Genomic DNA, 23,329 nt, shown 5'->3' on the forward strand with positions numbered 1-23,329 from the left:
CTCGCATTGCTGGGGCTGGCCGGCGTATGCTGGTGTGGGCTCCCGTGCGAGCGGGGGACGAGATACGCTGGTAACCATGGTAGCATAGTTACCAGCGCATCAAGGTCCTGCAGCGGCGGAAAATACACACACGCACACACATAACAGCACACACACACACACACACACATCAGATCACACTCACTCTCACACACACATCACATCGCATCCACATACTCACAACATCCTGGGATATCGCTTGCTTCTCGGCGGCGATATTGTGCTGTGAGCTTCCAGGACCTGCCGGAGGATCACATGGCCAGAAGCATGTGGTATCTCCGGATGTTGTGAGTATGAGCGCGTATGTGCAATATCGTCAATGTGTGTGTGCGTGAGTGTATGCGATCGGGTGTGTGTGAGTGTATGCGATCGGGTGTGTGTGAGTGTATGCGATCGGGTGTGTGTGAGTGTATGCGATCGGGTGTGTGTGGGTGTGTGTGAGTGTATGCGATCGGATCTGTGAGTGTCGGCAGAGGAGCACGGCGTGCTGGAGGAGGCTGGGAGGAGAGAGGCTGATCCTGGGGAAGGCTGGGATGGGGAGGCTGAGAGAAGAGAGGCTGATGCTGGGGGAGGCTGAGGCTGGGGTAGGCTGGGAGGAGAGAGGCTGATGCTGGGGACCGAAAAGGCATCAGCTGGGGACAGAAAAGGCTGATGCTGGGAGGAGAGAGGCTGATGCTGGGAGGAGAGAGGCTGATGCTGAGATGAGAGAGGCTGATGCTGGGATGAGAGAGGCTGATGCTGGGGACAGAGAGGCTGATGCTGGGAGGAGAGAGGCTGATGCTGGGATGAGAGAGGCTGATGCTGGGATGAGAGAGGCTGATGCTGGGGACAGAGAGGCTGATGCTGGGGACAGAGAGGCTGATGCTGGGATGAGAGAGGCTGATGCTGCGGGTAGAGAGGCTGATGCTGGGAGGAGAGAGGCTGATTCTGCCGGCAGAAAGGCTGATGCTGCGGGTAGAGAGGCTGATGCTGGTGCAGCATGGGGGATGGAGCACGATGGGGGGTGCGCAGCATGGGGGATGGAGCACGTTTGGGAGTGCGCAGCATGGCGCATGGAGCACGTTTGGGAGTGCGCAGCATGGCGGATGGAGCACGTTTGGGAGTGCGCAGCATGGCGGATGGACCACGTTTGGGAGTGCGCAGCATGGCGGATGGAGCACGTTTGGGAGTGCGCAGCATGGCGGATGGAGCACGTTTGGGAGTGCGCAGCATGGCAGATGGAGCACGTTTGGGAGTACGCAGCATGGGGGATGCAGCACGATGGGGAGTGCGGAGTATGGCAGATGGAGCACGTTTGGGAGTGCGCAGCATGGCGGATGGACCACGTTTGGGAGTGCGCAGCATGGCGGATGGAGCAAGTTTGGGAGTGCGCAGCATGGGAGATGGATCACGATGGGGGGTTCACAGCATAGGGGATGGAGCACGATGGGGAGTGCGCTGCATAGGGGATGGAGCACGATGGGGAGTGCGGAGTATGGCGGATGGAGCACGTTTGGGAGTGCGCAGCATGGCGGATGGAGCACGTTTGGGAGTGCGCAGCATGGCGGATGGAGCACGTTTGGGAGTGCGCAGCATGGGAGATGGAGCACGATGGGGGGTGCGCAGCATAGGGGATGGAGCACAATGGGGAGTGCGCTGCATGGGGGATGGAGCATGATGGGGAGTGCGCTGCATGGGGGATGGAGCATGATGGGAAGTGCACACCTCCCCCCAACACACACACACACACGCGCGCGCACTGCACAACACACCACACACACACACACTGGGAACCACAAACAACTGCCCTACACAGACACCCACACACACAGACAACGCTGCACACACAAATATACGCACATACCGCACAACACACACATTGCACAAAACATACCTCCCCCAAAACACACCACACACACACACAAACCGCGCAACACACACACAACGCTACACACACAGCGCTCCACAAACAACGCAACACACGCAACACACATACAACACCGCTCTCACCCCCCGTCACACCCAGACAACACCCAGAACATGTACAGCGCCCTACACAAACACTTGGTAACTACACACAACAACATCTATATATATATATATATATATAACAAAAATCATACATGAACTACACAATACGTAAATTCTAGAATACCCGATGCGTAGAATCGGGCCACCTTCTAGTTATTAATATTTATCTGTTATATATATTCATATAAATGATATCAGAGCATAATAATATACTGTATTCTCTATATTAAGATCCTTTCTGATAACACAGTACTGTTAGTGCAGTTCTATATGTTGCTTAAAAGTTTTTAGGACTCAGTTTACAACCAAAAGATACAAAATCATGTGATTTTCAAGGCTGTCCATAAATATCTGGAACATCCATTTATATATAGCCTTCATGTGTATAGTTGTACTGTGCATAGATTTAGGTGTTTCTAACTTAATAGCAAAAAAACTGTGGTTAGCAGCACTGTTGCTTTGCAATGCAGGGGTCCTTGGATCAAATTCCACCAAGAACAACATCTGCAAGGAGTTTGTATGTTCTCCCCATATCTGCGTGGGTTTTATCTGAGTACTCTATTTTTCTCCCACTTTCCAAAGACATACAGATAGGGAGTTTAGATTGTGAGCCCCAGTGGGAGCAATAGTAATGATGTCTGTAAAGCACTGTGGAATATTATGCTACTAACCCCTTCACCCCCGGCCACTAAAACACCCTAATGACCGGGCCATTTTTTGCAATTCTGACCAGTGTCACTTTGACAGGTTATAACTCTGGAACGCTTCAACGGATCCTGGCGATTCTGACATTGTTTTTTCGTGACATATTGTACTTCATGTCAGTGGTAAATTTAGGCCGATACTTTTTGCGTTTATTTGTGAAAATTTTGGAAATTGTGCGAAAATTTGGAAAATTTCGCAATTTTCAAACTTTGAAAATTTATGCCCATAAATCTGAGAGATATGTCACACAAAATAGTTACTAAATAACATTTCCCACTTGTCAACTTTACATCAGCGCAATTTTCGAAAGAAATTTTTTTTTCGTTAGGAAGTTAGAAGGGGTCAAAGTTCATCAGCAATTTCTAATTTTTCCAACAAAATTTACAAAATATTTTTTTTAGGGACCACATCACATTTGAAGTGACTTTGAGAGGCCGAGGTGACAGAAAATACCCAAAAGTGACCCCATTCTAAAAACTGCACCCCTCACACTGCTCAAAACCACATCCAAGAAGTTTATTAACCCTTTAGGTGCGTCACAGGAACCAAAGCAATGTGGAAGGAAAAAATGAAAATTTTACTTTTTAACACAAAAATGTTACTTTAGCCATAAAATTTTCATTTTTACAAGGGAGAAAAGAGAAAGTGCACCCTACAATTTATTGTGCATTTTCTCCTGAGTACACTGATACCCCATATGGGGTAAAAATCAATTGTTTGGGTGCACGGCAGAGGTCGAAAGGCAAGGAGCGCCATTTGAATTTTTGAGCACAAAATTAGCTGCACTCATTAGCGGACGCCATGTCGGGTTTGAAGACCCCCTGAGGTGCCTAAACAATGGAGCTCCCCCACAAGTGACCCCATTTTGGAAACTAGAGCCCTCAAATATTTTTTCTAGATGTTTGATGAGCACTTTGAACACCTGGGGGCTTCACAGAAGTTTATAACGTTGAGCCGTGAAAAGAAAAACATTTTTTTTTACCACAAAACTGTTGCTTCAACTAGGTAGCTTTTTTTTCACAAGGATATCGGAAAAAAATGCAACATAAAATGTATTGTCCATTTTCTCCTGAGTACGCAGATACCTCATATGTGGTGGAAATCAAATGTTTGGACACACGGCAGTGCTCGGAAGGCAAGGAGCGCCATTTGAATGCAAAATTAGCTGCACTCATTAGCGGATGCCATGTCAGGTTTGAAGACCCCCTGAGGTGCCTAAACAATGGAGGTCCCCCACAAGTGACCCCATTTTGGAAACTAGAGCCCTCAAATAATTTTTCTAGATGTTTGGTGAGCACTTTAAACACCTGGGGGCTTCACAGAAGTTTATAACGTTGAGCCGTGAAAAGAAAAATTTTTTTTTTACCACAAAACTGTTGCTTCAACTAGGTAGCTTTTTTTTCACAAGGGTATCAGGAAAAAATGCACCATAAAACGTATTGTCCATTTTCTCCTGAGTACGCAGATACCTCACATGTGGTGTAAAGTAATTGTTGGGCGCATGGCGGGGCTCAGAAGAGAAGGGCACCATTTGACAGCAAAATTGATTGGAATCATTAGCGGACGCCATGTCACGTTTTTAGACCCCCCCCCCATGGTGCCTAAACAGTGGAGCTCCCCCACAAATTACCCCATTTTGGAACTAGACCCCTCAAGGAATTTATCTAGATGTTTAGTGAGCCCCTTGTACCCCCAGGGGCTCCACTGAAAGTTGATAACGTTGAACCGTGAAAATTATTTATTTTTTTTTTCATTTTTGCAGCAACAAGGTAGCTTTTTTTTTTTTTTCTTTTTACAACGGTATCAGGAAAAAATGCACCATAAAACGTATTGTGCAATTTTTCCTGAGTACGCAGATACCTCATATGTGGTGGAAATCAATTGTTTGGGCGCATGGCGGGGCTCAGAAGACAAGGAACGCCATTTGACTTTTCAAACGCACAGACGCAGTGCACTGATCGGCCGCTGCAGGAGGCACTGTCGGATGAGATACAAAAAGCGCTGGGGATACGGAAAAAAAAAAAAAAAGTCACGCCAAAAATTGAGCAGAGATGTTGATCCACGCTCAGCGGGACGCACGGACAGATGCGATACTTTTTTTCTGTATCCCCGACGCTTTTTGTATTGCATCAGTCCATGCGTCCCGTCGAGCGCTGATCAGGGATGCACATAACGGATCGGCATCCCTGCTCAATTTTTGGCGTGACTTTTTTTTCCGTATCCCCGATGCTTTTTGTCACGTCAAAAATTGAGCAGGGATGCCGATCCGTTATGTGCATCCCTGATCAGCGCTCGGCGGGACGCACGGACAGATGCGATACAAAAAGCGTCGGGAATACGGGAAAAAAAGTCCCGCCGAAAACTGACCACGGATGCAGATACGTTATCTGCATCCCTGATCAGCGCTCGGCGGGAAGCACGGACGCATGAGGTGTAAAAATAGAAAGGGGATAGAGGAAAAAAAAGAAAAAAAAAAGTTATACTCATAGTACCCAGAGGATTAGCAGGAGGAACAGAAGGCAAGGAACAGCTTTACAGCAGCAGCCAGCAGGCAGGAAGTTGGACAGCTCAGCAGAAGACCCAGGAAGAAGGACCCAGCGATGGAGGCAGATTTGATCGGCCGGTGAAGACAGGTAAGAGGACGTCGGGGGGACAGCAGAGGGGGACGGGGACAGCAGAGGGGGACGGGGACAGCAGAGGGGGACAGCAGAGGGGGAGGGGGAGAGCAGAGGGGGAGAGCAAGGAGGGAGATACCGGAGGAGCTGCAGAATAGAGATCACGGGGGAGGCCGGCAGATTGGGATGTCGGGGGGCAGACTGGGATGTCGGGGGGCAGACTGGGATGTCGGGGGGCAGACCGGGATGTCTGGGGGCAGATCGGGATGTCTGGGGGCAGATCGGGATGTCTGGGGGCAGATCGGGATGTCTGGGGGCAGATTGGGATGTCGGGGGGGGGCAGATCGGGATGTCGGGGGGGCAGATCGGGATGTGGGGGGGCAGATCGGGATGTGGGGGGGCAGATCGGGGAGACAGGTGGCAGATCGCGGAGGGCAGCAGCGGCGGCGGTGGATCGTGACACTTTTCGCCGGTTTCATCCAGTGCAATGGCAGCGCGGCAACTTCCGGGTCCCATGCTCCGGTCTCATAACAGCATGGGACCGGAGCTTGTCGCCCTGCCATTGCACTGTGTACACTCACTGTGCTGGCGTGCTGCAGGGACGACAAGTGAAGCTGATGGGGGCGGTCACCGGCAACAGGTCCACTGTGATTGGAGAAATCGGTCACAAGGCCGATCTCTCCAATCAGAGCTACTGGAGCTGGGGGAGGGTGATCCAGTGAGGTCACCCAGCTCCAGCCAATGGCCAGTGCTACAGCTGCACTGGCCAGGGCTGGATTTCAATGTTTCAGTCATTTTAAATGGCTGGAACATTACAGTGGCTGTGATTGGTTGAGCGGCGTTCGTCAGCCAATCACAGCCTCCGTAGGTCCGGGGAGGAGGCACCACCCCTCCTAAGGTCAGGAACAGGTCCCCTCCTCCCCGAATCTGCGGTTTATGTTAACATATTGCAGTCACCGGAGGCTCCGGTGCCGCGATTCCGCCATGACGGAAAGATCCGTCCTTGGTCGTTAAGGCCCAGGGAACAAGGACGGATCTTTCCGTCCATGGTCGTGAAGGGGTTAAAGAGGTTTTCCACTACTTTTACATTGACGGCCTATCCTTAGGACAGGTCATCAATGTCTGATTGGCACCACGCCATCTTTGGTGCCAACCACACACGTGACGTTTGGAGACTGGATGGCACTGCATACGACCCCAAGAATACCATCCCTACAGTCAAACATGGTGGTGGCAGCATCATGCTGTGGGGCTGTTTCTCAGCCAAGGGGTCTGGCCATCTGGTCCGCATCCATGGGAAGATGGATAGCACGGCCTACCTGGAGATTTTGGCCAAGAACCTCCGCTCCTCCATCAAGGATCTTAAGATGGGTCGTCATTTCATCTTCCAACAAGACAACGACCCAAAGCACACAGCCAAGAAAACCAAGGCCTGGTTCAAGAGGGAAAAAAATCAAGGTGTTGCAGTGGCCTAGTCAGTCTCCTGACCTTAACCCAATTGAAAACTTGTGGAAGGAGCTCAAGATTAAAGTCTACATGAGACACCCAAAGAACCTAGATAATTTGGAGAAGATCTGCATGGAGGAGTGGGCCAAGATAACTCCAGAGACCTGTGCCGGCCTGATCAGGTCTTATAAAAGACGATTATTAGCTGTAATTACAAACAAGGGTTATTCCACAAAATATTAAACCTAGGGGTTGAATAATAATTGACCCACACTTTTATGTTGAAAATTTATTAAAATTTAACTGAGCAACATAACTTGTTGGTTTGTAAGATTTATGCATCTGTTAATAAATCCTGCTCTTGTTTGAAGTTTGCAGGCTCTAACTTATTTGCATCTTATCAAACCTGCTAAATCTGCAGGGGGTTGAATACTACTTGTAGGCACTGTATATGGCACCCAAGAGAGCCTGTATGGCAGAACACAGAGGCTGTGCAGTTGCATACTAAGGCTCTATTTACATGTTTCAATTACATGTTTTATGCATATCACTAATTCAAGGTAATATGTCCATGCCATGATAAAACAGAAAAGGGATGTCATATATATTGAACATGGGTAAAACAAACAGAACAGGACTCCTGTGCAAGAGCAGTATATAGGCCTTCTGCAGTCCAAAAGCTCATCATAATGCAATCACTTATGCGTCTGAGACACATGGGCTGAAAATGAAGGAAAGCCATTGCAAGACCCTCCGTACAATAATAATAATAAAAAAATCAACTTTTGAGATCAAACAAACTGGGGCCTAATATATTTGAAAAGTTATAGTTTTTTTTTCTTTTGTACAACTTTATTTATATGATGAGAAGTTATAAAATAAAACGGCAAGAAAAGTTTCAAATCAGATGCCAGGCATTTATTGGATAATAAAATCCCTCACATCCGCTTTTCAGAGACTAAAGGTTATGGCCACCTGTATTGGACGATTGGAGGAAACAGGCAGTTGTAATGTGCACTATTGCTTCCTACATTCACAGAATACAGGCTGCAACATAAGAACCCATGTGTCCTGCTAATGGCACTGCCAATTTTTCTGCTTGGGGTCATATGTATTGTGACAGTAGAGTTTACCTATAAATGCATTTGTGGTAATATCTAGAATGATGTTTATTTCATACGTTACTCACAACACCTTGTTTTCTGTGTTTTCAGATAAATACTTGAAGATATCGGAATCCATTCGACAAAATAGCAGTTGTAATTCATGGGTAACGCTTAAAAAACAAAATCTCCTAAATAGGATCAGATTATCCAACCAGCCACAGAAGATCCTGCACTGGGCCCCAAAGGTTAGGCTTACAACCACAATTGCAGATGACTGTAAAGACAATCACTTGTTATTAGAGTCTATTTCGTAAGGGTTATAAACTGAGACATTATTGGTAATATTTCCTACATGTGCAATAATAACAGCAAATATTATATTGCAATAAACACTGTGCACATTTAGTGTATCTGCCTTTACGATGGTGACACTTTTAAATCCCCATGAGATCTATAGATACAAGTGCATCTCAATAATTTAGAATATCATAAAAAAGTTAATTTATTTCAGTAATTCAATACAAAAAGAGAAACACACATATTATATAGAGTCATTACACACAGAGGGATCTATTTTGAGTGTTTATTTCTGTTAATGTTGATGATTATGGCTTACAGCCAATGAAAACCCAAAAGTCATTATTTCAGAAAATTATAATATTACATAAGACCAACTGAAAAAGTGATTTTAAACTCAGAAATGTTGGTGCCTACTGAAAAGTCTGTGCAGTAAATTCACTCAGTCCTTGGTCAGGGCTCCTGTTGCATGAATTACTGCATGCGGCGTGGCATGGAGGCAATCAGCCTGTGGCTCTGCTGAGCTGTTATGGAAGCCCAGGTTGCTTTAATAGCAGCCTTCAGTTCGTCTGCATTGTTGGGTCTGGTGTCTCTCATCTTCCTCTTCACAATACCCCATAGATTCTCCATGGGGTTTTGGTCAGGTGAAATTTTCTGAGAAAATGACTTTTTGGTTTTCATTGGCTGTAAGCTATAATCAACAACATTAACAGAAATAAACAACTGAAATAGATCCCTCTGTGTGCAATGACTCTATATAATATATGTGTTTCCCTTTTTGTATTGAACTACTGAAATAAATTAACTTTTTGATGATATTCTAATTTATTGAGATGCACTTATATATGGAAGATGTGCCTCTAAATGAAGAATCCAAGGAGCCCCAGACTGATGTTTGACATATACTTTTGGTATTAGAAAATAATGTGCTTACAAACAGCATTGATCTGTATGGTATGTTAGTTATATAGTGTGATAAAAAAATGTCAGTTATAGTCAACAATGGGGAGAGCAATTATTAAATGTTAAGATTGGAATTCACAGCTAAAATGATGTGGGAATTTCTAAAATATTCAGAAAATCTGCAGCAGCAGTTGTTTATTACATATATTACTTACACTGGAGATCAAACAGTATAATACACCCCATAGTCCACAAAATAGTGTAATTGGCCCCATATAGTATACTGGGCCCCACATTGCTTGTATATAATATAATGCACCCCAATAGTCTTTCTTTTAGTATAATGCACCCCATAGTCCTCCATATAGTATAATGCACCCCACATAGTGTTCCATATAGTAAAATGGGCCACATATAGTACTCCATATAGTATAATGCACCCCATAGTTCTCAATTTAGTATAATGCACCCCCCATAGTCCTTCATCTAGTATAATGCACTCCCCATAGTGCACCATATATATTACAATGCACCTCCTAGTCCTCCATATAATGTAATGCAGCCCATAGACCTCCATTGTAGAATAATGCACCCCCTGTAGTCCTCCATATAGATTAATGTACCCCCTGATTTCCTTCATGCATCCTCTATTGTTCTTCATATAGTATAATTCACTTCTTATAGTCCTCCATATAATACAAAACACCCACCATAGTACTATACCTTATAGTCCACCATATAATCAAATTCATACCCCATAGTCCTCTATATAGCATAATACACCCCGTAGTCCTCCATATAGTGTAATGGGCTCCACATTGCCTTCCGTATAGGATAATGCACCTCCCATAGTCCTCCACATAGTATAATGGGCCCACATAGCCCTCAATATAGTATAATGCACTCCTCATAGTTCATACATTGTATCGCACCCCACAGTCCTTTTATAGTGTAATCCACGCCATAGCCCTCTATATAGTATTATGCACCCCATAGTTCTCAATATAGTATAATGCACCCCTATAGTTCTCCATATAGTAGATTGCACATCCCCCTAGACCTCTATATAGACCATTATATACTCTGTATAGTATAATCCACCCCCCATAGTCCTCCGTATAGTATAATGCACACCTTATTGTCCACCATATAGCAAAATACAACCACCATAGACCTCTCTATAGTATAATGCACTTCCCATAGTCCTCCATATTGGAGAATTCACTCTTATAGTCCTCCATATAGTACAATGCACCAACTATAGTCCTCCATATAGTATAATACACCTCATCAATTTAGAAAAAAAATACTCCTCTCTCCTCAGTCCCCCACTGCTCCGCTCCCAGCAGCGAACAGTCTGCAGTTCTGCACAGCTTGGCACAGCATCACGTCAGATCTCAGATGCAGCAAAAGAATAATGGAGGAGTGAGTGGGCCAATACTGCAGAATGTGCAATGCTGGGTGGGAGACACTGACATTGGGCCTCCTGACTCACGTTGCCCATAGCAGCTGCCATAAGCAGTACGCCCCTGCCCAATCCCATCATAACTGATCCTCACTTTTGATGTATGGGGAGGACAATGTTTATGTTTATTGCTTGAGGTTTGCTAGAACAATAAAAGTAATTACCAACCAAAGAATTGTTGTATGAAAGCAGCTGATAATCTATAATATATATGTTAAGCAATTTCATTCTTTAGAAAAAAATCGAATATTACAGCTTAGAAAAATCACATCATGGAAATTCAGGCCTAGGGATTTACATTATCAGCAATTCCCTCCCACTTATTACTTGAATTGTTCCCTTTGGATTCTGTGAACAGGAAGGACGACCATTGGGGATATGAATTTCTTCCGACTGAGTTCCCTTCTCTTCGTCTCAGGGGCTTTAAACAGCCAATGTTTTTTTGCTGGTAGTGCCAATTGGGGACAGCCTTGGGAACTTCCCTGTTCCATAAAATATGCCCTTATTCAGGTTGATTTAGCTGTGCAATATGACAATGATATTTTTACTAGCATATATTTTGCTCAATACATGATTCTGATGTAACACCCACATTATTATGCTCATTTCTGCAGTAATTCCCTAAGATCTGGTAAATGGAGTTTGAGAATCATGGGATCCTACCACAAGGTAACTAAAAACTTAAGACTTTTCAATTAAGCAAGCTACATATAGTTAATTATCTATCTATCTATCTCTCTATCTATCTATCTATCTATCTATCTATCTACTGTTCTTACATGCATTTTGTTACAATTTATAATACAAATGACAATATATTGGTGTGATTTGATAATTGACTTACAATCTTCGGAAATGTGTAATATTCAGTAGATTCACCATTTGTTTGTCTTTAGCTGTAGGAGGCACACAACCCCCTTTAGATACTCAGATTATACGCAATATTCTGGAGACGTTTAGTTGCTGAAATGCTTAGTATTACAAGATAATACTTATGTTGAAAACATGTTTGCGATTAATAGGTGCTTATTTTGCGCAAAGGGACATTATATCCTAATGTGTAGTATTTACATTACTCACTTATATAATCACATTAATTTCCACAGTGTTTTACAGACATCACCATCACTGTCCCCAATGGGGCTGAAAATCTACATTATCGATCAGTCTTTAGAGGGTTGGAGGAAATCAGAGTAAATGGAGTAGACCCATGCAAAATGGTGCTAACCAACAGTACAATACAATCTTAGTGAAACGCCATCTCATTGTAAGTTGTGAATATGGCTTTAACTCTCACATTTACAAATTATGTGTGTTCTGTGTATTTCTAAAGACTCACTGAACCATTTCAATTGAATGGGCTGTCAGGAGTTCCTTGTATACGCAGGTAGATGAGGTGCCTCTGTGTAGGGAAAAAATGGATCCCACGATCAGTGGAGAACACAGAAGATAAACACCCACTATTCATAAACTAATGGCATATTGCTGGGCTGTGCCATTGTCGCGGGCGGAGGAGGGGACGCTGCGCTCTCCCACTGCTCGGGTCCGGCTGCTGTCGGTGGCTCGAGCGATGGGCCGGATCCCGGGGACTCGAGCGGCGCTCCTTGCCCGTGAGTGAAAAGGGGATTGGTTTTTGGGATTGTTTATTGTCCGTGACGCCACCCACGGTTGTGGTGATTGAGTGGACACCACCGCTGCTCTGTATGGGTATCCCGGGAGCGGTGACAGGGAGCAGCAAAGTTGTTGGTTCTCCCCTCCGTGGGTAGGGGGTAGTTGTCCCGGGCCCAGTGATGAGTTGGGGGATGAGGGACGGCGGGGCCGGTGCAGGACTTGGTAGGGTGCAGGGACGCGGGGGCAGCGCTGTGCCTCACGGCACTGTGGTACTCACTCAGCCTGAGACAGGGACACAGTTCTCGGTCAAACACACGGCTGGAAAGACGGTTCCCACGGACGGCTGCTGTTGCTTTTCCCCAGTAGTTGACGGTGATGGTCCCTTTTCCTGCACCTAAGTCTATGTTGGTAGCGATGGGTTCCCACCGGTAACCCGCTCCCCGGCTTGGATATGGGCCGGAGAAGCCCCTTCTTGCCCGCAGGCACTGGCCCTGAGAAACTGGTGCCTTGGTGGTGGCGGTGTCTCTCTCTAACGGTTGGACTGTTGCCTTCAATCGGGACTTGGTTGTTGGGAGACCCAGAGGTCCCCTTCACTGACGGATTTGGCAAATTCACGGCGACTCCTAGCCTTGCCGGGATCCGAAAGGCCCCTGCCAATGGTGCTGGCTTCTCTTCGTATACCGCTCCGGTACCGCCGAGCCACCACCCATCCACGGTCCTTTCGGCAACCTCCAAGCAGCCTCTCCTGCAGACAGTCACCGCCGTCTGCTAACCTTGCTGTTCTCAGTCCGGGGCACACACCCGGACCAACTTCAGGCTTTCCAAACTGTCACTTTCTCTTCCACCTTAACTCCTCTCTCTTGCTCCTCTACCACTTCACTCTTAACTCATCTCTCTCCCTAAACTGAACTGAACTGGTTTTTCCCACCTCCAGGGTTGTGTACTCCTTGGTGGGTGGAGCCAACCGCCTGGCCCACCCCCTGGTGTGGACATCAGCCCCTGGAGGAAGGCAACAAGGATTTTTGTGTAGCTTTGGTGTACCTATCTGGGGTGTAGGGTGTGGTGGTGTCATGACCTGTGACCCCTGGCTTGCCCAGGGCGTCACATTCCCCCTTAACAAAATTCAGACCGTCCGCGGGCTGCCCGTCCAACACCGGTTTTATTTTTCTGAAAAGATATAAAAACATGACATACAAGTAAAATAACTTCATCCCACATCGGGAGGTGCTTTGCTTAAACGTTACAAACGGTTTTAAACGGTTGCGGCTGCCCCTAAAACCCAGGCAGCACCCCTTGACCCCAGTCCTGCACCAAGTTACCCGAGCGGGATCTGTCCTTCCCCTCCAGAGGGTAGCCACCGGTTCCTGTGGTGGCTGGGCCCCAGCCTGCTCCACTGCGGGCCCTCCCTCCAACCTGCCTCTCCGGAGGCGGTAACGGTAGCTGCAACAAACATTTTTATTTACAAGCCACTAATGTTTGTGGTTGCCCTGCAAGTTCTCGGGCCTGTTCATAGAGAGTTCCCTATGCAACTTTTTAAGCGGTCCCCACGGGGACAACAATGCCGGCAACGGCCGGTTTCAAATCACGGTTGCAGACAATCAGGTTAACCTTCGGTAATCATTTTTCATTTTTTCATAAATTTCAGAACTTTAAAACACACTGGTGGTCCCAACGGGGACAATTTGCAGCAGTGGACCGCTGCCTTTTGCGGCTCAACAGCCCATTCTCCATCGCGGGGCTCTAGTGCCACCTTCACATGGTGCACCGCTGTGGACCCCGATGGTAGCTCGCTGCGGGTGATCTTCTTCCATATTCATGCGGGCATGCACATCCGCTCTACACCCCTCTCGGGCATTGATCTCTCTGCGCAGCTGCCGTTGCCGCCGCTCCCAGCCGGGAGCACTTTCTGTTTGCTCCGGTTCAGTGTGTGCAGGGGACGGACCCAGCCAGAGTCCCTCCGTGTCGGCTACGACCGGCACCTTCAGTGATGAGGGACCCCGCTGTGACATGGCCTGCTCTGCCTCCTGGCAGCTGCATCCCCGCCGTGCCTCCGGTGCATCTCTGTTCAGATCTGATCTCTGGAACTTCCACCAATAATGAATGAATGCAGTGGACTCTTCAAACTCTTTCCCTTTCCAGTACCATCCAAATCAACTATCATGTAGGTGAACTCCACATGAATGGGGCTGTGTCCAGGTTCCTGCAGGGCTGGAAGTGTCAACAGACACAGAAAAAAAACAGCAACGGTATGTGCAAACATATTAGGATTTGGTGCAGAAATTTCTGCACCATTTCTGCATCTCTTGGCAGCAAAAACATGTATTTTTGCTGTTTTCTATACATTTTTGCCATGCCTTTTTGATGCAGATTTTTCCCATTCAATAGAATGAGGGAAATCTGCAACAAAGACGCAGGTAGAATAGATATAATACAGATTTATTTCTGCATCTAATCTGCTAGGAGAAAATACTCAATGTGTGAACTACATTTTTAAGGATTCTCATTGACTTGCTGGCATCAAGATTCCCTTTAGGTTTTGTGATAAATATGCACTCAAAAATGCATCAAAAACACAATAAAAATGCAACATGTTCACACAGCCTAAAGTGGATAATCCCCTGGATTTCAGTGGGGGTCCCAGAGGTCAGACTCCTGCTGATCATAGCATTCAGTATTATAGTGATTTACAATAATTTCTATATCCCATCACATTATGAGGTGGGAATTCCTGTTTAAGTCCCACATTTACATATTAGCAAAGTGTACATTTTAATAGATACACTGAGCATGTTTCAATTCTTGTTTTTTTAAGTACAGAGTTCAATACATTTCAGAGCTTTTGTCCCTAACATCACAAACTTACATTTGATTATGCAAAACACATAGTCCATGTTAAACATTTCCAAGGTCCTCATATAATACAAGCTAAACCTCTTCCACAACTGCATAACTATGTAACTTGAATACATTGCACAGGATAATACTTTCACTGAAGACGGCCATGATGAAAACCTGCTCTCGGATTTAAGACAGCCTACTTATGTAGAACTATTTGAAAGAGCAGTGTGTAAAGAGAGTTGAATTGTCAGGCGCAGCGTAAGGGGTACTTTGCACGCTGCGACATCGCTAGCCGATGATAGCGATGCCGAGCGCGATAGTCCCCACTGCCGTCACACATGCGATATCTTGTGATAGCTGCCGTAGCGAACATTATCGCTACGGCAGCTTCACACGCACTTACCTGCCCTGCGACGTCGCTCTGGCTGGCGACCCGCTTCCTTCCTAAGGGGGCGAGTCGTGTGGCGTTTGCCGGTGGAGGCAGGTAAGGAGATGTTCCTCGCTCCTGCGGCTTCATACACAGCGATGTGTGCTGCCGCAGGAAAAAGGAACAACATCGTACGTGTCACTGCAGCAAAATTATAGAAATGACTGACACTACACAGATCACCGATTTTCGACGATTTTGCGATCGTTTATCGGTGTCTCTAGGCTTTATACGTTGCAACGTCGTTACCGGCGCCGGATGTGCGTCACTTTCGATTTGACCCCGATGATATCGCAGTAGTGATGTCGCACTGTGCAAAGTACCCCTTAGAATAGGATCATTATTCTGATGTCCACTCCGAGTTCATTTAGTTTTTACTTCACGTGTAGCAAAGTCATTACTGATTGTACAAATGTCTGTAGTTACATACAAGATGGGTTCTTGAGTGAGGAGGATGCTTAGAAAAGGAGTTAGAGATTTCTTGAGCTAGAGCTGGTATTACTGATTCCTAGGTGTGCACTTTTCAACATGTACAGACCTATCAATACTAACAAGTCCTTCATAACAGATCCATTGTAATTAACTTCTCCAGGTTAAGTTAGCAATGAGATAAGAGCAAAGAAGTAGGAGTAGCCTAAAGGCCATTTTTATAATTGCAACTTTTATGGATAAAAACAAGCAAATTTTGCAATATACTTGTTATTAAAAATCCTCTTCATTCTCAAGAATAAAGGATTTTTAATTCTATAGTTTAGTGCTTGCTGTCTGCATTACCAGCCACCACCTCAGTCTAATAGCAGTGTCTACACATTTACAGGTTTTGCAAAGCTGTTTCCAATAGAGCTTGGCTGAAAAAGGCTGGGATCATTGGAGTGCACTGTTAGCTCCCTATCCCGGCCAACTTCAGTGTCTGTGCTTGCAGTATCGGAGAGAGCATAGTCCAGGCCAATACTCAACAACGTTGTTCAAGCAGGAGCACATCGGCCTTGGCAATCAAGAAGCCGAAAGTCAGAAGAAAGGTGCTCCTTATGATGCAGATCTGGAGACAAACTCTGTAAAGGGAACCTGTGATGTGACAAAATGCTATTAACTTGCAGATAATTGGTTAATAGCATTCTGAACCTGCCCTGCACCCATACTTAGAGCCCTGCTGCCAGGAGGAAATGAACGTTATTCCTCCCGGCAGCATTTGGCTTTCAGTCATAGAGTTCGGCCAGTGCAGTTTCAGTAAATGCTCAGTGTATAGTGAGCAGTTGTTGTAATCACACCTCCCGCACTGACTGACAGCTGTATTTATTGCTGAGTCTGCTGTCAGTCAGTGGTGGGGGCGAGCTTACAGCCACTACTCACTATACACTAAGTGGTGATTGAACCTGTGCCAGCACCACCCCTATGACTGGAAGCCGAACATTTCTCGGAGAATAAAGTTGATTTCCTTCTGGGAGCGGGGCTCTAAGTACGCGTGCTGGGCAGGTTCAGCATGCTATTAACCTGTAGATTAACCCCATATTTGCATGTTAATAGCAATTTTTCACATAACAGGCTCTCTTTGAACATAGCTTCTCACATGTTACAATAATTTTATGCCCCCCAAAAACTAAAGTAGTCTAGAAGTGATACCTGACTTTTTCATGCATAAAAGTATTTACATCATTTTTTTTTGCTAAAAAAGTAGCAATATATGATTTTTATTGAACATAACCTGTGACAATAAAATTGCAACAATAATCTGTAAATCTAAACAGGCTGCTATGACTAATCCAGCAATCTTTTCTGGACCTTCTTTGGCCATTTATGTCTATATAAATATATCTGTAAATAATTCATTCCACCTTAGACATTAATTTTATTTATTTTTTTTTACCTGCTTTATATTAGATTTTAATAACAAAATAGATAATGAATAATCATATATAATACAATACATTATGATTATGTTAAGCTAGAACATTGCAGATAATGTATCTCCTCGAAACTAATTTTATTTTTGATGTGGTTGAGGTCAGAGCTTTATGAAGGCTAGTGAAAATCTTCAACAATATTTCCATCAATCCAATGGCCATATGTGTTGCAGCAGCACCTGTCACTTGACATTGAGCATTGCGATCTTATCCTAATGTGTAGCTTATTCTTCAAATTACAATCATGTGTGCTCCAATCTATTAGTAAAATTATATTACTTTAAAATCCATCTTCAGTTTTATGACAAAGAATTTTAACTTCATGTTTCTGGACCTGATTGTAACATTCTGCAAGCTTAGGGGGCATACTACTGCTTTTGACTTTACATTTGTATAATTTATAGTTGAGTAGAGGCAGAAATATGCCACTAAAGTCTTATGGTGTTGACGACCCATGACAAGGACATGTTGAAAAAATCTCGGATCAATTGAATTGAATCCGAGGTTCGGTGATCGGTGTTTGTACTGAACATAGACTGCACAAAAAAACACGAATTTGGGTTCAGAGTTCAGCTGCTTTACATATGCAAACCACTTGCGCAAGCATCACTGTGTTCAGGTACGCTTGGTGCTCAGACCAGTGCGAGTCACTTGTAGTGTTTGATCTTCTCGCACTGGAGGTAACAACAGCGTGATCAGATGTAGTGTGCACCAAAAAAAAAATATAAAAAATGGAAAAACCTCTCCCCCGGAATTGATCTGAAGTGACTTCCAATGAGATTCAGGTCAAGTTTGCATCCCAAACCAAAGTTTATCTAAAGTCCGGCTGAACCCGCCAAACCAAACTTCCATGGGTCGACTTGTCTATACTAATGATTGAGGAAAAAGTTTGAATTATCCAATAATCTATGTGCCATGTGGTCAATGTGTGCCTGGCAAGTGATGGCCTACAAATTATGTTGCACCACATAGTATTACCTGGAGATCATCATCTACATCAATACCAGTTCTTAACAAGTCTCACATTCTAATTTCCTTATGACAGACACAAGCTGATATCAATTAGATACAGGTAAAGGATATGTTTCTACCATTTTGACTAGTAGATAAAAAAAAATGTTTAAAAGAACTGAGAGTCCTCAGTGGTTCATACCTTTAAATGGCTAACTGAAAAGACGGTAATAATATCAAGCTTTCCATACTTCTCAGGTCTCTTCATCAGGCTCAGTATAACACAAAATCTAAAGAGTCACATATTTATACATATGTGACTCTTTAGATTTTGTGTTATACCATGCCTGATGAAGAGACCTGAGAAGTCTCGAAAGCTTGCTATTTATTACCAAATTTTCAGTTAGCCGTTACTGAGGAATATCAGTTTTTTTTCAACTTTTTTTTATTAATTAGATATGAATTCAATTAAACTTCAATTTTTCTTTGGAGTGAGGATTGAAATCCAAACAACTCTACAAATGTTGCCTGTATATTTTGGATTTGAATCTAGGACTCCAAAACTGTGTGCTACAATTTTCAGTGATCTTCCAATACAGAACTGTGGCACATTAGCATTTTGGTACACAACTGCAATAAACGCTGGAAATAAAGGAAAAATGAAAGAAAAGGGTAATTTTATTTTTTTGCTAAAAGCACATTTGCACTTCTTTTATTATTGCATGCCGTAACAAATTTATCTTATGTAAAACTCATCGATAACATCTTTCCTGTTGTATGAAGCACACAGGCTATTTTCATTTAATAGAGGGTCATTACTCTTTTACAGTAAAAGTAATCTTCCAAAATCCTTCATCATGCCTACTCCCCATCCACATAGATGTACGTGTACCTGTAAGAGTAATATACAATGTATTTAAAAGACAAAATGTAGTATTTAGTCTTTCCTCTGCTCCTAAGACGTGCTGCTGACAGAAATCACTTGTGTATAATACAGCACTTACTGCTTTATAGGTTTCATTTTGCGAATGTCAGTAAAATGATTAAAGCGTTTTCAGAAAGGAAATGACTCATTGTGCATCTGTGTGTTAAAATAAACACATTCCTGGTGTCCTGCGTTGTATAATCATTTTTTTTTCTCCCTTCTACTTTTATTTCTTTTTTTCTTTTCTACTTTTTTTTTCTTTTGCATTGATTGGTTGCTGGACTGTATTTGATTGTATTGTATCAGAGCTTAGGAGGTGTTTGTAAGAAGTAGCGCAGTTAAATATTTCTTAAGTTAACAAATGATTTACTGTCAGACACATTCCCACCAGTCTGAAAAATGATTCTGGTTTTCTTTAGTTATTTTACAGCTAATAGAGCCACTGGCTACACATTACAAGCAATCTGTATGCATGACCTCTGCGTCCTATTTCCTTTACAGTTTATTTGTGGGTCCCATTACTGATTTTGATGAAAATGTAGGGAGTTGTGACTGATTAATTAAGCATTTAAATGACAAATATTACGTACGCAATTTGTATTTAATCTTTTATGAGAAATAAATATTTTTTTCCTCATACTATACCTAGATCAAGGGTCCCCAACCTGTGGCTCAGAAGCCATATGGGGCTTGCGAGCCCATGATGTTTTGCTTGTGAGTGTCTTATAGCTTGGTGCATAAGCACCAGGTCTAGCAAACAGCTATGAAAAGAAGGTCGCCAGATGGTGACTTTTTTGAGTAGCCCAGCACAGAAGAGCAGATCTAAATGTGGGTAAGGTAAGCATCCCTGGATCTTGATATACTGCCTTGATATGATTTCTGTGGGAAATCTTTGGCTGTCATTATACCAGTAATGGGGATTCTGGGTGTCACTACTTGGCAGTGGCTGGATGTGGCTCGTGACCATCTTTCAGAGCTGAATGTGGCTTTCAAAGTTAGAAAGGTTGGGATCTCTGATCTAGATCTTTAGGTTAGCTATAGCAATGACTGCGGACACATCTCTTGAAAAATGTTTAAAAGTGATGAAAGAAGACGTACCTAAACAGAGAGGTTTCCAGGGGTGGCATTTGGTGACTTACTTTCACTTCAGCAACCAGATTGCATGGACTTCAGGTTGCATCTCTAACATTTGGGCAGAGGTTGTTCATGGTAGCACAAGCAACATTACCTTAGTGTTGTCGCATTGAAACGCAGCTCCTGAGATACTTTGTAGAAATAGCTGTACCACTGATTCCGCAACCAAATCTATGTAACGCTGAACTATTAGTGTACCTGGAATGAAGAATAGAGTAGTCTGGCTACCATACAGTATTCCAACCGACACCATAATCCTGAGTGTAGGACCAGTGTGATATTTCCTCGTGAAGGCCTCTTTGTGGCTTTCCTCACATGGTTTCTAGACCAATCTCCAGCTATTATTGCATCCAAAACAAAAGCGAAACTTATTACTGAAGAGAGAGACCTTAACTCCAGCCTGCTCTGCTCCATGATAGCTTATGAGAGCAGTGGCATGAGGTCAATGGAACATCTGTAGTTGTACACCTGGCTTGTAACCCAATTTTGTAAAAAACACCTCTTCATCATTTGTGTAGACACTACTCGACTCCTTAGGCTTGATATGTGACGTCAAATTTCGCTTGCAATATAGAATAATGGTAATAAATAATAATAAAGAAATAATTTTATTTCTATAGTGCCAACATAGTACTTTACAAATTAGAATTATTTAATTATCATGAATCAATCAATCATGGAATCGGTAGTATGACCATTTCTCCAATGGGTCCCAGGAGAAATTTTTCAAAAAGACAACACCAGGCCGCATGTTGCTTATGATACTGTGAGCAGCCTGTGTGGCATATATCTGCTACCATCTCTTGCCTGCAGCATCTCCCATTGAGCACATCATGTATTTGATCAGGAATTGCATAAGGAGCTGCTAGAAGCGAATTTTGGATGATTTGTGAACCCAGTGCATTCAGCATGGCAAAACATTCCTCAGCTAACCATAATAACCTCAATAATAGCATGCCAAGGTATGTAAGTGCACTTATACAAGTGGTGTATTTACAGTACTCTATAAGGGCTGGTATGGAAAAAATGGGTCAAAATAAGATTTCTTCAAAAGTAGAAGTTTTCATACAATATTTTTGTCAATATGCAAAGTAAATAATCTAAAGAAAACTCTAAATCAAATAAGTATTTGGTTTGATTATCCTTTGCCTTGAAAACAGTGTCATTTCTTCTAGGTACACTTGCACACAGTTGTTGAAGGATCTCAGCAGGGATAATTTGCCAACAATCTTATAGAAATAACCGCAGATCTTAAGTAGCTGTAGGCTTGTGCAAATCCTTTTGTCTCTTCTTATAATCCAAGACAGACTTGAGGAGATTGAGATCAGGGCAGTGTGGGGACCTTTATCATTTCATCCAGGACTCTTTGTTTTTCTTTAATGTCAGAGGTCATATACAATGACAAAAATGAACACCGCAATACTACATAAGATAGATACACTGTATCAGCAAAAATTTCAAAGCAGACAGGGCAACTTGGAAGACTGTAGATGCAATGATCAGCCAATGAAGTTTAGTGCAGCAAATGAAAAATTCATTAGGCTGATTTTCCTTTGAAACTTAAAGATGTCCAGCAGTGTCATCAGCTCAGAGCAGGCAGGAACAAGTGCTACTTAGTTACAACCATCTACTGTTCAAAGAAGTCTGGCCAAAAGTGGTCTTCATGGAAGAATTATGGCCAAAAATCCTTCCGTTGCACGAAAATAGAAAAACTGAGGTGCAAAAAAATAGAAGATGGAGCTCTGAACTGATGAGTTAAACTGGGAAATATATGGCTGCAACAGAAGGATTTTATTTTGTTGAAATGCTGGAGTGTTGTTCAATAAGTGTCTGAAGGCAACAGTAAAGCTTGGTGGAGGTTGCTTGCAAATTTGTGGCTGCATTTCAGCAAATGGAGTTTGGGATTTGGTCAGGATTAATGGTGTTCTTAATGCTGAGAAATACAGGCTAATACTTTTCCACCAAGCAATATCATCAGGGAGACTTCAAATTGGCTCCAAATTTATTCTTCAGTAGGAGAACAACCCCAAACATATAGCTAATATCATTAGGAGCAATCATCTGTGTAAATAAGAACAAAGTGTCCTGGAAATGATTATATTGGCCCTTACAGAGCACTGATCTCAATATCATTAAGTCTTTCTGGGATTACATAAAGAGAGAGAAGAATTTGGGCAAGCCAACATCCACAGAAGATTTGTGGTTGGGTCTCCAAGATCTTTGGAACAAATTCTCTGCCAAGTTCCTTTAAAAACAGTGTACAAGTGTACTTAGAAGAACTGATGCTGTTTTGAAAGAAAAGTTGGGTCATACCAAAAATTGATTAGATTTATTTTTTGTTAATTTAGGCTAATTAATAGTTAAGTTCACATGTCCTATAACCATCTGTTAGAATAGATCCTGCAGAGATCTGTTGGTAAAAAGTTTTACAACCACAACTTTTGTCCATTTTTAACATTGCAGTCTATGGAGAATGGATCTTTTAATGGATTGCTATTTAGTCATCTGTTATTCTTGCATTTGTAATGGATCTGTTTTTTTCTTACAGAATCCGTTACAAATGGAAGATAAATAGCAATCTGTTTACGGATCTGTTGTCCATAAACTCCAATGTTAAAAAAATGGATCAGGCAGAAATCATTTTGACAACTGATATTTGCAGGATCCGTTCTAACGTATGGTTACAGGACATGTGAACTCAACCTTACTTTGCATTGTTTGTTAATTGATAAATATAATCTATTAACACTTCTGTTTTTAAAAAGTGTTCTTACTCTGAAGCATTTTTTCCACACCTGGTAAATCTATTAGTACTAGCTGTAGTACCCAGCGTTGCCTGGGATAGTAACTAAGTCTCACTCTCCCACTATCCCAATCTGCCACTCTACCACACTTCCTCTCTCTCTTGTTTTCTCTCCCCCACTTTCCCAGTCTGCCACTCTACCTCTCTCTCGCT

At 43.4% G+C, this 23,329-nt stretch overlaps 1 long non-coding RNA gene across 11 annotated transcripts in view; it reads left to right on the top strand.

The window, feature by feature from the left end:
- LOC142253425 (uncharacterized) overlaps positions 1-23,329 on the top strand; it is a 106,931-nt gene that overhangs the window by 55,766 nt on the left and 27,836 nt on the right. For 10 of the 11 annotated variants that reach the window (XR_012726735.1, XR_012726729.1, XR_012726752.1 and 7 more), the window contains 3 exons: positions 8,030-8,166; positions 11,201-11,255; positions 11,693-11,853. This is a non-coding gene — a long non-coding RNA (uncharacterized LOC142253425). The remainder of the gene's footprint in view (positions 1-8,029; positions 8,167-11,200; positions 11,256-11,692; positions 11,854-23,329) is intronic. The other variant, XR_012726746.1, reaches the window with a different exon arrangement.

The sequence above is a fragment of the Anomaloglossus baeobatrachus genome, chromosome 1 (assembly GCF_048569485.1).
Source record: "Anomaloglossus baeobatrachus isolate aAnoBae1 chromosome 1, aAnoBae1.hap1, whole genome shotgun sequence".
NCBI classification, from domain to species: Eukaryota; Metazoa; Chordata; class Amphibia; order Anura; family Aromobatidae; genus Anomaloglossus; species Anomaloglossus baeobatrachus.